At 43.2% G+C, this 14,905-nt stretch overlaps 1 protein-coding gene across 4 annotated transcripts in view; it reads left to right on the forward strand.

Annotated features, from left to right (window-relative positions):
• Nucleotides 1–882: 882 nt before the first annotated feature.
• LOC124613949 (myosin heavy chain 95F) overlaps nt 883–14,905 on the forward strand; it is a 400,236-nt gene continuing 386,213 nt past the window's right edge. For 2 of the 4 annotated variants that reach the window (XM_047142716.1, XM_047142717.1), the window contains exon 1: nt 883–933. The gene's annotated coding sequence lies outside the window, so the exon portion shown is untranslated. Of the gene's footprint in view, nt 934–1,086; nt 1,105–14,905 lie in introns of those variants that run through there. The other 2 variants (XM_047142712.1, XM_047142713.1) reach the window with 2 other exon arrangements.

Consider the following 14,905-nt stretch of genomic DNA (forward strand, 5'->3'; position numbering starts at 1 on the left):
CGTGCGCCGACTACAACAACACGTTCAAACTCACCAAAATCTTGATAACCTGTCATTGTAGCAGCAGTAACCGATGTAACAACAGCGGCAGACACTTGTTGTCTTACTTAGGTGGTGCCGACTGCAGCACCGTATTCTGCTTGTTTACATACCTTTGTGATATTAGAAACAAATAAGCCCTCGGTCACAAATATTAAGTTAAAACTGACCAGGTTTCGACACTATTATGAGCGTCGTCTTCAGAATTAAACTAACTGTTCTAAAACATAATAGGTATATAAGACATTAATAAATTAAAGTGTGTACTGACTGGAAAGAGATGCAGTACTTACAAGTCACATTTTAAAAAATCTAAGCCGGAAAGGCGACGTCATGAATAGTTGTGAATAAGTTAAGATGGCGAGCCGCTAAGGGCTGCTCGTACCAGAGTGAACAAGGGTTGCAACTTAATATTTTTGACCGAGGGCTTATTTGTTTCTAACATAATTCTGACACGGTCACTGAACCTTAGCAGCTATGTTCAGAGTTTTACATACCTTTGTATTTGAATACGCGTGCCTATACCAGTTTCTTTGGTGCTTTAGTGTATTAAAATGTTCTTTGCTTCAAGAGGAACTGATAATGCTGGTGGCTGTCACAGCTGAATTCCTACAGCATCTGCTTCCTACGAACGCTTTCAGGAACTGATGGTGCTGACTTCCTACAGGTCTGGCTTCCTACAGAACGCTTCCGGAGGGCAGTTGCCGGGTATGCAAATGGCGGCGCGTTTCGCGAAGGGCCGCGAGCCGTGGCGCCCGGTGGACAGCCCTGCAACCGCTGGAACAGTACGTGGCTGACGCGGCGAACAAGAGACAGTCGGCGGCGGCAGGGCTCAGCCGAGGCGCGCGCCAGTCGCCGGCGGACCCGTGGCGCAGCAACACGTTCGCCTGTCTGGTGAGTCCGCGCTGCGCTGCGCCCTCACAGCTGGAACGCACTCACCTGCCGCGCGCGCGCCAGCCCGCCACCGCCAACCGTCGGCTTTGTCAGCTGTGCTGCAAACTGACGGAGGTCAACTTCGCACCGCTGCGTTTGTCTTCAGTCAGGCTCCACGAACATTGGCACCAGGTGAACTTTTAACATCAGTGAACCAAACGGACACACGGAGCTCTACACTAACAATTGCCATTTCAAACTTTGTTCCTTTAGCTGAACTGTGCGGCTGCGCCTTCCTGAGTGACACAAGTTCCACTCTGCCGTCATCTTTCTCCTGCTACACCGAAATGCACATAGATCACCTCGCAAGACGTGCGAAAATGACACTTAAGAACTACACCTTTTTGCATTGTTAATCATTCGATATTGCCTACTCATTTCCCTACCAGTTTCATCTATTTACATGCTACCGTCATTGCCTTAAGAAAAACCCATTCAAGCTATTTTTACAAGTTTGTGGCAGGGACTACCTAGAATTTTACCTGTACCGTTTCGCGTTCTTCTGGTTTCTTTTACCGCTACCAATATATAGTGGCAGTTAATAGTATACACGGTTTCCTGTGCTCTGCGACTTCCGACGCATGACGGAAGGAAGGGTGGTCGGAGTGGGAAGGGAAGATGAATGTGTTTATGAGGGAAAAGTAATTTCCGCGTGGGAGGGACAAAACTACAGCTTATGTGCGACAACTGGAAAGAGAGAGTGTTCGCGTCCTGGGCGTAACGTACATCTGACGTGACCGAATTAAGTGCGAGCTTTGGAGGTTCATTTGTGGTTGCTCTTTCTCATTAGAACAACATATGTAGCAGGTGTCAAGTGTCCGCTAGTCTGTTTTTAGAGTAGTAAATGTACGTTTCACGTTATGGTAGGACGCAAAATCTGCTGAAAACACGCACGACGATGTGAAACAACATCTTTAATGGTTAATAATTGAGGCTGAAAGTGTGTTAATCTTTATGTTTCCCTTGGTACGTATTTCTAGGCTGAGTATCGATAATGGCCAGTGCACACTTCGATGCTCAAATATTCTTCCAAACAGCTTGTGAGGTTAAAAATCTGTACAATACTTAGTAACATTTCATTTTTGTTCATCTCAGTAATACGCTCTCACTAACAGACCTACTACAAGGAGCGTGCTTTGCGCGTAAATGCAACCCGTCAGCATTCTGTAAGTATATTCTCATTCGCTAAATCATCAGTCAGAACTGTTGTCAGATCTAGTGCAAGTATTAAATCACATTTTCTGCTTACAATACGTGAAACCGCCAGTTATAATTTGACTTAGAACTGTCATACAGTGACCTGGCGTGTAGGAGGATAAAAGTGTGCTTCCGCCTCTAGATGATGGCGTCAGTCTGTGTTTAGCTAGAACTATAATCGACCTTGACGGTTGGTTCCAATGAAACTAGAGTCCCCTCTTCGTAATGAAAACGTCCGCGAGAGAGCCATCATTACGTTCGTAGATCACAGGCGAAAGGAAAGGACAGCTCAGCTTATTGCTTACTGTACGCAGCCTTTATATGTGGCCGGATAAAGGTTTTAGTAGCCGTGCCTCATCATTGATCATTCTACATCATTTCGCGTTAGCTGCCACGCTTCTCAAGGGATGTACAAACGTTTATGGCTTATCGGTTTCCCTTTCCTACTTGTTCAGGAAAGTGAAATCAGTGCAGAATTTTAACTTCACGCTAGTACATACGCACAGGTTACGTGGGGCGGTCCACAGCGCGGTACATATACATATTAAGTTGCAATTTCTTTGAAATAGGAAATCGTGCTGCATCAAGCGCATCTCAATGCAGCAGATAAGAACAAAGGCATTTTCGCATAACTAGTATGTAATAACCGACCTTGTGAATTTGTTAACTTCCAATAAGGTGAGACAGAGAGAAATTACTTTACTGTACGTCGATTAAAACAACAAAGTGAGTGACAATCAAGTAATGAGGGGGCCGACATCAGTTCACGTTTGTCCAGGCATACAATAAGGCTGCAGCAGCAACAGCTAGGTGTATCCGTTCTAGATACGTTCACAAGTTGCCCGTTTACGCCAGTACTGGGTCTGATCCGCATGATGGTAATTTAACACTTTTCTGACCGACTAATTTAGGACATTTTGTGAAGTAAATTAAACAATGGAGCGACGAACAATGCAGACGGAAACGTTATTACAATTGTTAACGTTTCCGGCCTGAACAGTGTGTAGCAACGAACTCCTGAGGTAGCAGAGCGATATGACAACGGTAGACAGAAAAGCAAGCGTGACCAAGGTCATTCTTTGATTGATTGTTGTTATGGTAATTACATTATCACCTTTTTCTTATAATTCGCCGTTGCCTACTAGGCGCAGATGTTTGGGAGGGGGTCACAATTTGTTACCGTCTCCTCCCCCTCCAAACAAATCTTGTCATCATCTCTTAACATGTTAGAGACTTAGATTTGTTAATAATAATAATTTGTTTACAATTGTGTTTAGCACATTGTCTTAGCCTAATCACCAAGAAATTGTCCATCAAAGAAATACGTCATTTGAAAATCTGGGATTTGCAGTCATGCTGTTTATTGATTTAAGAAGTAATAACAGCGAAAGTCACAACTCGACCGTGTCTCACCCAAGAGGAGCCGGGGGGCAGACCTGGGGGTATGGTGTATTTTTAATATTTTGGACGACGAATGGCGACTTTTAAGCAGACATAAAAATTTTCCACTTCCGACCTTGTTAAAAACTTGCGTAATACCGACTTTTAAATCATTTATTGAAAGAAAAGGACCAGAGCGAGTTTGTAAACGGGTAATGTCCTACGTATTTTCCATTCGTTTCTGCCTACATGTGGAAGTCAGTCTTTTCACTACCCTTCTATTGTGGGAGGGCCTTTCCTTTGCTGTTTTGCCTGTAAACAGTCCTCTGGTTTGCCGGTTGTGCGTGTCAAGTCATCTAATCCCATACTCAGGGACTGAGCATAGGGGAGAAGGTGCAGGAATCTTGAACCGCCGTTCTAAGCTAGGTCTTACTGGAGGTGGTTTGTCGTTGCCTTCCTACTACCTGTTACGAAGTATCAAGTGTGTATCTGCGTTGTGTGGATGACTGAAGACGTGTTGTGTTTGTGTTGTTATGGATGAAGGGAAGGGAGATAACAGAACCTACTCCTCTCGAACACTCCAAAGGGGTCGCCTAGCTTGGCACATCCCAGTCCGACGTATGGATCACCATCGACGGTGTCGCATGCTCTTACTTCGTGAGAAACTGTGGACAGGTTTGGAACTTAATCCAGGGACACTGACGCAAAGGATGTTTATCAGGAACTTCAGCTAATCTTGCTGACTAAATACTGGCACTGAAAGTTTTCTACTACCATGGCCCGAGGAGAGCGCCGCCGCGCTGATGTTCGTTGGCGACCTAGGCTACGATGGCGGGTGCGGTTCTGCATGTGGACTCACGAAATGGCTCCCATTTTTTCTTGACGGCCAGCACCATAAGCCGGTGAAGAGCGACATTACTTGGATCGAATGTCCTCTGCAGGCGATTGGGCCATAAGCCCATCCACGTGGACTAGGGCTCCGGCAAGAAACTGAGATCTGTCCTGTGTTAAATATAGCTTGCGATTTCTAGAATTCTTGGCCATTATCAGCTCTTAGTGCCCACGCTGCTCTATTCTCCGAAAGCTAGTTGATAAATTTGTCTGTGTTGCTATACAAAATCTTGTTCTAAAATGATCTTGGGAGGTCTGGAGATATACGCCTGTGCTGCCTACATGGACATATACAGGTGCATCCGTCTGGAACTTACAACGGGAGGCCACGATGTTGGGATCACAGATATACCGGGTGATCAAAAGGTCAGTATAAATTTGAAAACTGAGTAAATCACGGAATGATGTAGATAGAGAGGTACAAATTGACACACATGCTTGGAATGACAAGGGGTTTTATTAGAAAAAAAAAATACAAAAGTTCAAAAAATATCCGACAGATGGCGCTTCATCTGATCAGAATAGCAATAATTAGCATAACAAAGTAAGACAAAGCAAAGATGATGTTCTTTACAGGAAATGCTCAATATGTCCACCATTATTCCTCAACAAGAGCTGTAGTCGAGGAATAATGTTGTGAACAGCACTGTAAAGTATGTCCGGAGTTATGGTGCGGCATTGGCGTCGGATGTTGTCTTTCAGCATCCCTAGAGATGTCGGTCGATCACGATACACTTGCGACTTCACGTAACCCCAAAGCCAATAATCGCACGGACTGAGGTCTGGGGACCTGGGAGGCCAAGCATGACGAAAGTGGCGGCTGAGCACACGACCATCACCAAACGACGCGCGCAAGAGATGGCTGGCTCTGAGCACTATGCGACTTAACTTCTGAGGTCATCAGTCGCCTAGAACTTAGAACTAATTAAACCTAACTAACCTAAGGACATCACACACATCCATGCCCGAGGCAGGATTCGAACCTGCAACCGTAGCGGTCACCCGGTTCCAGACTGTAGCGCCTAGAACCGCAAGGCCACTTCGGCCGGCACGCAAGAGATCTTTCACGCGTCTAGCAATATGGGGTGTAGCGCCATCCTGCATAAACATCGTGCGTTCCAGCAGGTGTTTATCAGCCAGGCTGGGGATGATGCGATTCTGTAACATATCGGCGTACCTCTCACCCGTCACGGCAGCAGTCACTGACGTTTTGCTGTGCAGCGCCATCTGTCGGACATTTTTCGAACTTTTTTTTTTTGGTTCTAATAAAACCCCATGTCATTCCAAGCATGTGTGTCATTTTTCACCTCTCTATCTACATTATTCCGTGGTTTTTAAGTTTTCAAATTTATACTGATTTTTGATCACCCGGTACTTCAAACTTTGCACACCTTTAGTAGACATTTATGACAACTACTCTTGCAATTCTGAGAATATCGCAATAGAAGTTTTAAACGTCTATTATGTGGCTTATGAATCTGCCAGTAGGAGCGTGGCGGTCAAGTGATTAGCGTTCGAACTTCGTGAAGACGAACGTGTGTGAGGCGACGGTTCGAGTCTCGCTCAAACTTAATTATTAATCAATTTTTTCATCACTGGTCATATTATTTAATTTAGAAGACATTTGAGAGGTAATAAGAGGAAAAAATCGCATTTATTTGCACAAAGTATTTGTATGAAGTTTCAATTTGTGTTTTCCATGTCTGTATGGTAAATGACATCCTGCAACGTGTGATGTCGAGAGCACATCGGACGAGTAATTCTACATGAGTCTTGTGGTCTGGCACACTGTGACTTGCTATTCTACTGACTGTCAATAACGTCATTCGCATCATTATTCATCGAGGTTTGACTTGGACTTTCCAAGCGTGTCCCTCATCTTTGAAAATTTAATTACAAATAGTAAACAGTTAAGTAATATATGAAATTCACTACAACTTCACGAAAATGCGCATGGTTTATTTTCATTATGTTACTCTCAAATGTCACACAAATTAAATAATGTGGCCAGTGATGAAAATAATGTAGATTGAAACATTAGTATTAACTGTATTCGAACCTTTGCCTCGTCCACGGCCGTTACGCTAATCAATAATGCTAACCACATGATCACAATGACTTCTTGCGCCCGGAACCATTGCATTGATACATCATTTAAATAAGAGACGTGTAAAACTTCTCTTAAAATTTTCTCGGAACTGCCAGAGTAGTGCACCTTACTACTTTTACATTATGTTGTTTTAATGGCCTAGTAAAGGTGTACAAAGTTTGAAGTAAATCCGTGATCCCAACGCCTCACCTTGTTAGATGTTCTCCATAATTCAGTATTGTGGCACCCTGATAGCTTTTACACATTTATACTCGTTACCTGTTGCTGTTTCCCCAGGGCTGCATAAAAACTAATTCACAAAAAATTCATTTTCCACTCCAGTTGGCAAAGCTACTTGCACAGATAAAGAGGTGCGTTCTGGGCTGTAGATGATTACTTGACAGATAACCGAGCGAGGTGATCCAGTGGTCAGCAAACAGGGCTCACATTCTGGAACAACTGGGTCCAGTTCTCCATGCAACCACCCTGACTGAGGTTTTCCAATGTTTTCGTAAAACGACTAAGGCAAATACTGGGATTGTTTCGTTGAAAGGACACCATCTGTTTTCTTCCTCATTCTTGGACTATGCGGCTCAGTCTGTAAAGACCTCATGGTCGACATGACATTACAGCCTAACTTTCCAGTTTTGAATGATAGGACTCTTCTTTTTATGTTTTTGTCAAATATGGACACCTTATGAAGTCTTCAGCTTAGTGAAAACCTTGTAGCGTTTTAATCGTATCACCTAAGGATGTCTGCAGCGACAGAATAAGATTCTTTTTTGTTTATTATGACCGATTTCGTCTTATGTTAAAACCATCCTCAGATTTTTTGGGCTTCGTATGGCTGGTGCAGGCGGCTCCTCGGTTTTTCAGGTGATACCACGATCGTGCACCAGCCATAAGGGGCCAAAAAAATCTGAGGATGGCTTTAACATAAGCCGAAAACGGTCATAATAATAAAAAAAAATGATGTTGCGACCTCGACTAAAGTTTTAACTGAAATTAGGTTTTTTCGTTGTGAAGCCCTTCTCCGTTATAGTTTTACGTTTTGTTTACAATGATCAACATACTAACATAATATTAAACATATAACGGGCGAAGGCCACAAACCAGTGTGCCGAAACCTAACATTCTGTTAAGAGAACCATCGACAATTATTTACGTATTCATAAACTCTGTGACGCTTGAAAATGGTGGCTATATTAGCAAACAGGATACGATTTTATTATTACGTTGACATAAAAAAGAGATGAGTTACTTTGCTATTGTTAAGACAAAAATACAGGTGCAAACAGATCCTGGTACCACACGAAAGCAAATGAAAATTCCGCTGCGTAACAGAGTTCTATGTCATTAATTTGTCATTAATAACCCATCTCAGTTCAAAAATGACAGCGAAGTGCATAACTACAACATTAGAAGAAAGAATGATCTTCACTGTTCTGGATTAAATTTCACTTTGGCACAGAAAGGGGTGGATTATGCTGCCACTAAAATTTTTGGTCATTTGCGAAATAGCATTAAAAGTCTGACAGATAGCCAACCAACATTTAAAAGCAAATTAAAAGAGTTTCTGAATGAAAACTCCATCTACTCAATAGGTGAATTCTTAGATATGAAGTAGTAACTCTAAAAAATAATAATTATTTAGCGTAAACATCATTACGAAATCTCGTATTCATGATCTATGGAACAAGGATTAATGTATGTATGTATGCACTAATTTAACGAGTAAACTTATTTACAGTGCGGTATTGTAACTTGACTAGTAGATATTATTTGTTCACTCGTTTGCGCTGCGCCCTTATTTTGTTCCAAGAAAGGGCTCGCAAAACAGTGTTTGTGTTCGTTGAGACTGCTGCGTATCTATTCCTGTCTACAAATTGGCAGGCGCAAAATTCACAAGCACGAACCGGACTACCGTACTAATACAAGGCAAACTATCGAAACTAGTGGTGTTTCTGCAGTGTAACGGATAACGCTTTTGAAGTAGTGTAATAACTCGTGGAGTGTTGTTGTTAGATCTTGGAAAGACGTTCAGTGTGGCTCAAATCATTTACACTGTCTCTTTCGTTGCAAAAATATGCATTATTATAATTAGGGAATCAAATCGTGGTGCTATAAAACGTCGTTGTTTGTAGAATCGTCGCAAAGGTTAGCATGTAAAGCTCCTGCATGCATACTTCCATTCTGTGAAAACAACACAACATATTGATCGTGTGATTTCGGAAAGATTCAGAGTGGCACGTATAGCCTATCCAAGCTGTTTATTATATATAGGAAACATATCGTTTGTTATTTGAAACGCAGCATGCAAGTGGGCACTTTTTCAGGTGCCGTCATGCAGGCGCTTATTCTTTTGTGGGTCGTTAGAGCTCTGTTAGCACGCAGCTAAGCTGGCAGTGAGAAAGCCGAGCTACGAATCGACACTTCAAAAAGTTGGCGCTGCAAATTCGCTAGCTTAAGTCACAATGGGTCGTCAAAATAACTGTACAACGTAGTTACTAGAAAGCTGTTTTTCATAGAGTTTCTTACAACTACTGTAGTTCATGTCAGCCAGGATCCATTAATGTATTATGCCTGTGTGTTAGAGTGACTCTGAAATACTCCCGTGTCTAAAATTAAAGCAACAAACAGAAATTTTGCAAGGTTGCGTTTATCTTGCCACAAAATAGTATAAACAGGTGATAGTAAAGTAGAAACAGTGTAAAAATTACAGGGCACACACAATTGCAACACACGTAACGTTAGACAAAAACAACGAATTTGCACACATTCCGACAACTGGTTAATGTGCTCAATACGGCGTGTGACCACCTCTGGCAGCAATACGGGCCTGACAACTACTGGGCATGCTGCGAATGATGTCATCAGTTTCATGTTGAGGCAACTGACACTCAATCTTCCTGCAGAACTGCTCACAAGTGCCGGCCGGTGTGGCCGAGCGGTTCTAGGCGCTTCAGTCGGGAACCGCGAGACTGCTACGGTCGCAGTTTCGAATCCTGCCTCGGGCATGGATGTGGGTGAAGTCCTTAGGTAGTCCGACCCCGGTAGCTGAGTGGTCAGCGCGACAGACTGTCAATCCTAAGAGCCCGGGTTCGATTCCCGGCTGGGTCGGAGATTTTCTCCACTCAGGGACTGGGTGTTGTGTTGTCCTAATCATCATCGTTTCATCCCCATCGACGCGCAAGTCGCCGAAGTGGCGTCAAATCGAAAGACTTGCACCAGTCCCCTACCCGACGGGAGGCCCTCGTCACACGACATTATTATTATGTCCTTAGGTTAGTTAGGTTTAAGTAGTTCTAAGTTCTAGGGGTCTGATGACCTCAGATGTTAAGTCCCATTGTGATCAGAGCCATTTGAACCATTTTTTACTCACAAGTCTTGGAGAACGGTCAGTGCATGCTGACGTGATGCAACCTGTCTTCCTAGTGCATTCCAGACATCCTCCATGGAATTCAAACTGGGAGAGTGAACAGGCCATGTCATGCATGCAATATCTTCCGTTTCCAAGAAAACATCATCCACCCGTTCTCTATGAGGTCGAACATTATCGTCCATCATTACGAAGTCTGGGCCCACAGCACTTTGCAGCGACCACATATGATGTCTCAAGATCTTGTCACGATGCCTGACAGCAGTTGAACCTTGTTAGTTCACCTGAAAAATTTCATAACGAGGTATTTGAGTGGTCAACGTAATGCTTGCCCACACCATTAGGGATCCTCCTCGATATTGGTATGTTTCCACAATGTCTGGGTCCCAAAATCATGTTCCACGTTTCACTCCGGATGCGAATCCGTCGGAATCACTCTCCAGGCCAAATTGGGAATCAAATGGTTCAAATGGCTCTGAGCACTACGGAACTTAACTTCTGAGGTCATCAGTCCCCTAGAACTTAGAACTACTTAAACCTAACTAACCTAAGGACATCACACACATCCATGCCCGAGGTAGGATTCGAACCTGCGACCGTAGCGGTCGCGCGGTTCCAGACAGTAGCGCCTAGAAGCGCTCGGCAATTGGGAATCGTCTGTGAAAGCAATACTGGCTCACTCTTCGACTGTACAGGTAGCATGTTTTCGGCTCCACTCTAGACATTCTCTTCTGTGAAGACACACCAGAGGTAAACAGACGGCAGGTCACCGACAATAACCAGAGTGCTATCTTCCGTGAAGAACACTATCGTACAGACATCTGTTGACAGTTTGTATGATTATATCGTGAACTAGACACGGGACGGGAAAATAACGGTTTGTTGCTTTATTTTTGGACACCAGTGTATATAGATTTTGAGGATAGTTTCTCACACCCGAGAAGGAAGAAATGTTATGTGAACATTCTCTGAGAACATCTGGTTTATACGAGAGTTGTACCAAAAGGAAGGTTCCCAAAGAGCTACAGCGTCGAAGGAAGGTGCTAGACTAAATCCGACAATCTTTTCTCGATTTCTCGGAAAACTTTTGTTTGCGAACCTCATGTGAGGTGAAAAACGCTCAGTTCTGAGTCGATTGATCGTCAAGAACTTTGCTGTTTTTCTCAAAAGCAAGAGCCGGTCGCGGTAGCCGTGCGGTTCTAGGCGCTCGGTCCGGAACTGCGTGACTGCTACGGTCGCAGGTTCGAATCCTGCCTCGGGCATGGATGTATGTGATGTCCTTTGGTTAATTAGGTTTAAGTAGTTCTAAGTTCCAGGGGACTGATGACCACAGATGTTAAGTCCCATAGTGCTCAGAGCCATTTGAGCCCAAAAGCAAGAGAGAAGCGAACCAAAATATCTTAGGGATTTTTCATTTTAGGTGGTACACCAGCGACAATATATATAAATGAACTAGTAGAAAGCATCGTATGTTCTCTAAGGCTGTTCGCAAATGATACAGTTGTCCATAACACAGTAGCAGCGCCAGAAGATAGTAACGATTTGCAGAATGATCTCCAGAGAATTGATGAATGGTACGAGCTGTGGCAGTTGACCCTTAACGTAAATATTTAACATATTGCGCATATATAGGAAAAGAAATACACGACTGATGACAAACTGCTGGAAACATTATCTACCATAAAATACCTACAAGTAACTATCCAGAGCGACCTTAAGTGGAATGTCCACATAAAACAAACACTGCGAAAAACACATGCCAGACTCAGATTCACAGTAAGAACCTTAAGGACATTTAACTCATCCACGAAGGAAGTGGCTTACACGGCGCTTGTTCGACCGAGTGTTGAGTAATGTCCATCTGTCTGGGATCCCTACCAGATAGGACTGGTAGAAGAGATAGAGAAGATCCAACGAAGAGCGGCACATTTCTTCACGGGATCGTTTAGTGGGCACGATGGGGCTACGCAAATGCTCAACAAACTCCGTTGGCAGACGTTACAAGAGAGGCGTTGTGCATCACAGAGAGATTTACAATTGAAATTTAGAGAGAGCACTCTCCAGGAAGACTCGGGCAACGTATTACTTCCCCCAGATACGTCTCGCATAATGACCATGAGCAGAAAATTCGAGAAATTAGCCAATACAGAGACTTAACGACAATGAATCTTCCCACGTGCTGTTCACAGTGGAAGAGGGTTGGAGGTCTCAGTTAGTGGTACAAAAAGTATCCTCCGCCACACACCATTAGATGGTTTTCCAAACGTGAGCCCAATCGATTGGCCCGTGTCTTAGGTCTTCTCGTTGTCAATGTAACTACAACACAGAATTTTTTGGACAACGCAATTAACTGGTTGTCTATATTATTGACTATGTATATTAGGACATGTTTTTAAAAAACAGATCTGAAGATGGTCATTATAGACCGAAACCGGTAGTCTGACGACAAAAAATTTCTAACCAAAATAAATATTTATCGCCAGCAAACGTCATATCTCTTTCAGGTGGTTTCATGAGTGTTTTATTAAATGTTTACTGACGTGATTGTAGCTACACAGAGAGAGTTATACGGAATTACACAGCCCGAATTATGCGGAATAGTAGACGGTGTGAGACACATGGAGCATTATACATCTGTTGTTGGGACTTTCAACATTTATCAACCCACAGCGTCAAGAACGTACCGAGACTATCATCTACATCTGACCCACACATGGTAAGCTACCAAAGATGTGTTACGGGAAGGGAAGCACAAAGCGTCATCATCATTAATCGATTTACTCTTTGCTGAGTGTCGCGACGTCGTGTCTTCGTTCATTTCTTAATTAACTGAATATTCGACTGGACGTCTTCATCCACAGCGATCTTTAGCCCTTCTTCATACAAAGTTAATCTTCATCGCTTGATCCAGCCATCTACTTGCTGCTCTTCCTCGTGGTTTCTGCCTTCTGTTTTTCGTTGCAAGGTGATCAGTTATGCATTAACCGCTTCTCCCCAAGGAACTGTAACTAGCTTTGACTGACACTGCAAGATAAACTTCAAATGACGCAAAGTACGCATAACATGCCACATCACGAAGGCGTCAATTTGGGTATTGTCACTAGCTTTCAAGGTCCAGGCCTAACAGCCATACAAAAACACAGGGAACACCAAATGATTTCACCAAGCTGATGTTCGCTGTTTTGGATGATGCTCGGTTCTGCCAGACCTTGGTGATCTCGCGCCTCGGACACGGACGATTCGTCATTTTATTTCTTCATCGTAATTGCATTTGTGATTGATCGGAGATTCTAAATATACACAACCATTCACTGCCTCCGGATCCTTTCAGCAACCTGTAAGCTGGATTTTATCTTAACCTTGTCGATTAATAACCATTAGTTTGGTCTGTTTCATGTTTATCTCTAGACGAAATTTAGACAAACAGTCTTCATTCAGAAAAACATGCGGCACATTTTACATTTCGGTCCTATTCTAGTCTTCACATATGGTGTACAACAGTCACTGTCCATACGTCACCAAATAAGACAGGAATACTCTGATTTCATTTTAATGGTCGTTAGGTGATAGATACGTGGAAGAAGTGGTATTTACATTGATGATGATTGACAACAGTTCGAAATTAGATCGAATTAAATTTCCTGAATGCGAATAACTTGGTGTCAGCTGTATTAGGTTCAGATGTTCCATCTGTTGGTGACATGTGAAAATTTGTGCCGAACCGGGACTCGAACCTGAATTTCCCGCCATCGTGAGTGGTCACATTACCATTAGGATAACTGTGTCTAGTCTAGGCGAGAGATATGTAGGATTGCTCCACTGAATTTTATTTTGATAGCTGTCTTCCCCACAAAGCGGTTAGATGGTAATTTCTTTTCACATTGCTCTTATAGTTTCCCATCGACATTTCGTCGATTCTCGTGGCCGATCGGGGTTAATGAAATGAAACAACTTTTTTATCTATTTACACGCATTGGATTAACTATCTTATGTTGGCCATCATGTGCAGTGTAGTGCAGTGTAGTGTATTTGCAGTGAGTCTTGTCCTTCCTGATAACTGATAATTTGTTGATGTGACCATCCTACTTCATCCGCCTAGAGCCTCAGAGTTATCTGGAGGATATCAGTTTTCATCACGGACATAGTTGCGGTTAATTTTATTGTCCTGACCACAGACGTCGAGCGAAAACGTTCCCGTTAATGGAGAAGTATCAACTGAATAAGAGACGGACCAATGACGTCACTGACGAAGAATTGGAACTTGTCGGAATACGGCACCAGAAGACCTGCGTGAGTGATGGTACCAGAAGAACGCCAACGGAGGTAACATGACACGGTGGCGTGGGAATACATTCATTTGACACTAGATAGCTGGAATAACTTAACTTGGTTTGACGTATGAGAACTCCGCCGATTGTATTTCTTGGGTATGGTTAAAACTGCATGAAGTGCTCATCACTTACTCTACTGCTCTCCCGTGTAGATAACGTAAGTAAATAAAGCGATTTTTACCTCGCCAAATTTATCACAACTACTTTTCGGCTTCACGGAAGGCACATTGATATCGATTATCGTACCATACGGGGCTGTGACGTCCACAGTTTGCACTCGTCCCGCTTCAGAGATTCGTGTATATACGCTGCCTGGCAAAAAAAAAAAAAAAAAAAAAAAAAAAAAAAAAAAAAAAAAAAAAGTAGTACACAGAAGGAGAGGAGAAAACGAACGTCACGGATTGAGACGGTATGTGTTACTGCAGTTATTACATAGCAGGGTCAAATTTACAACTAACTGGACAGTATGAGCGTCCTATTATGGTCTGAATGCATGCACTGATTCGTTTGGAAATGTAGTCATAAAGCCATAGTATCCTCTCCTGAGACAAACTGGCCCTCAACTGACGTAACCGGTTCTTGATATCCTGGATAGTGACTGTGCGACGGAGTTGACGTTCGAGCTGATCCTACATATGTTCTGCCGGAGACAGAACCTCCCTGGCT

The sequence above is a fragment of the Schistocerca americana genome, chromosome 4, assembly GCF_021461395.2.
Source record: "Schistocerca americana isolate TAMUIC-IGC-003095 chromosome 4, iqSchAmer2.1, whole genome shotgun sequence".
Classification (NCBI taxonomy): Eukaryota; Metazoa; Arthropoda; class Insecta; order Orthoptera; family Acrididae; genus Schistocerca; species Schistocerca americana.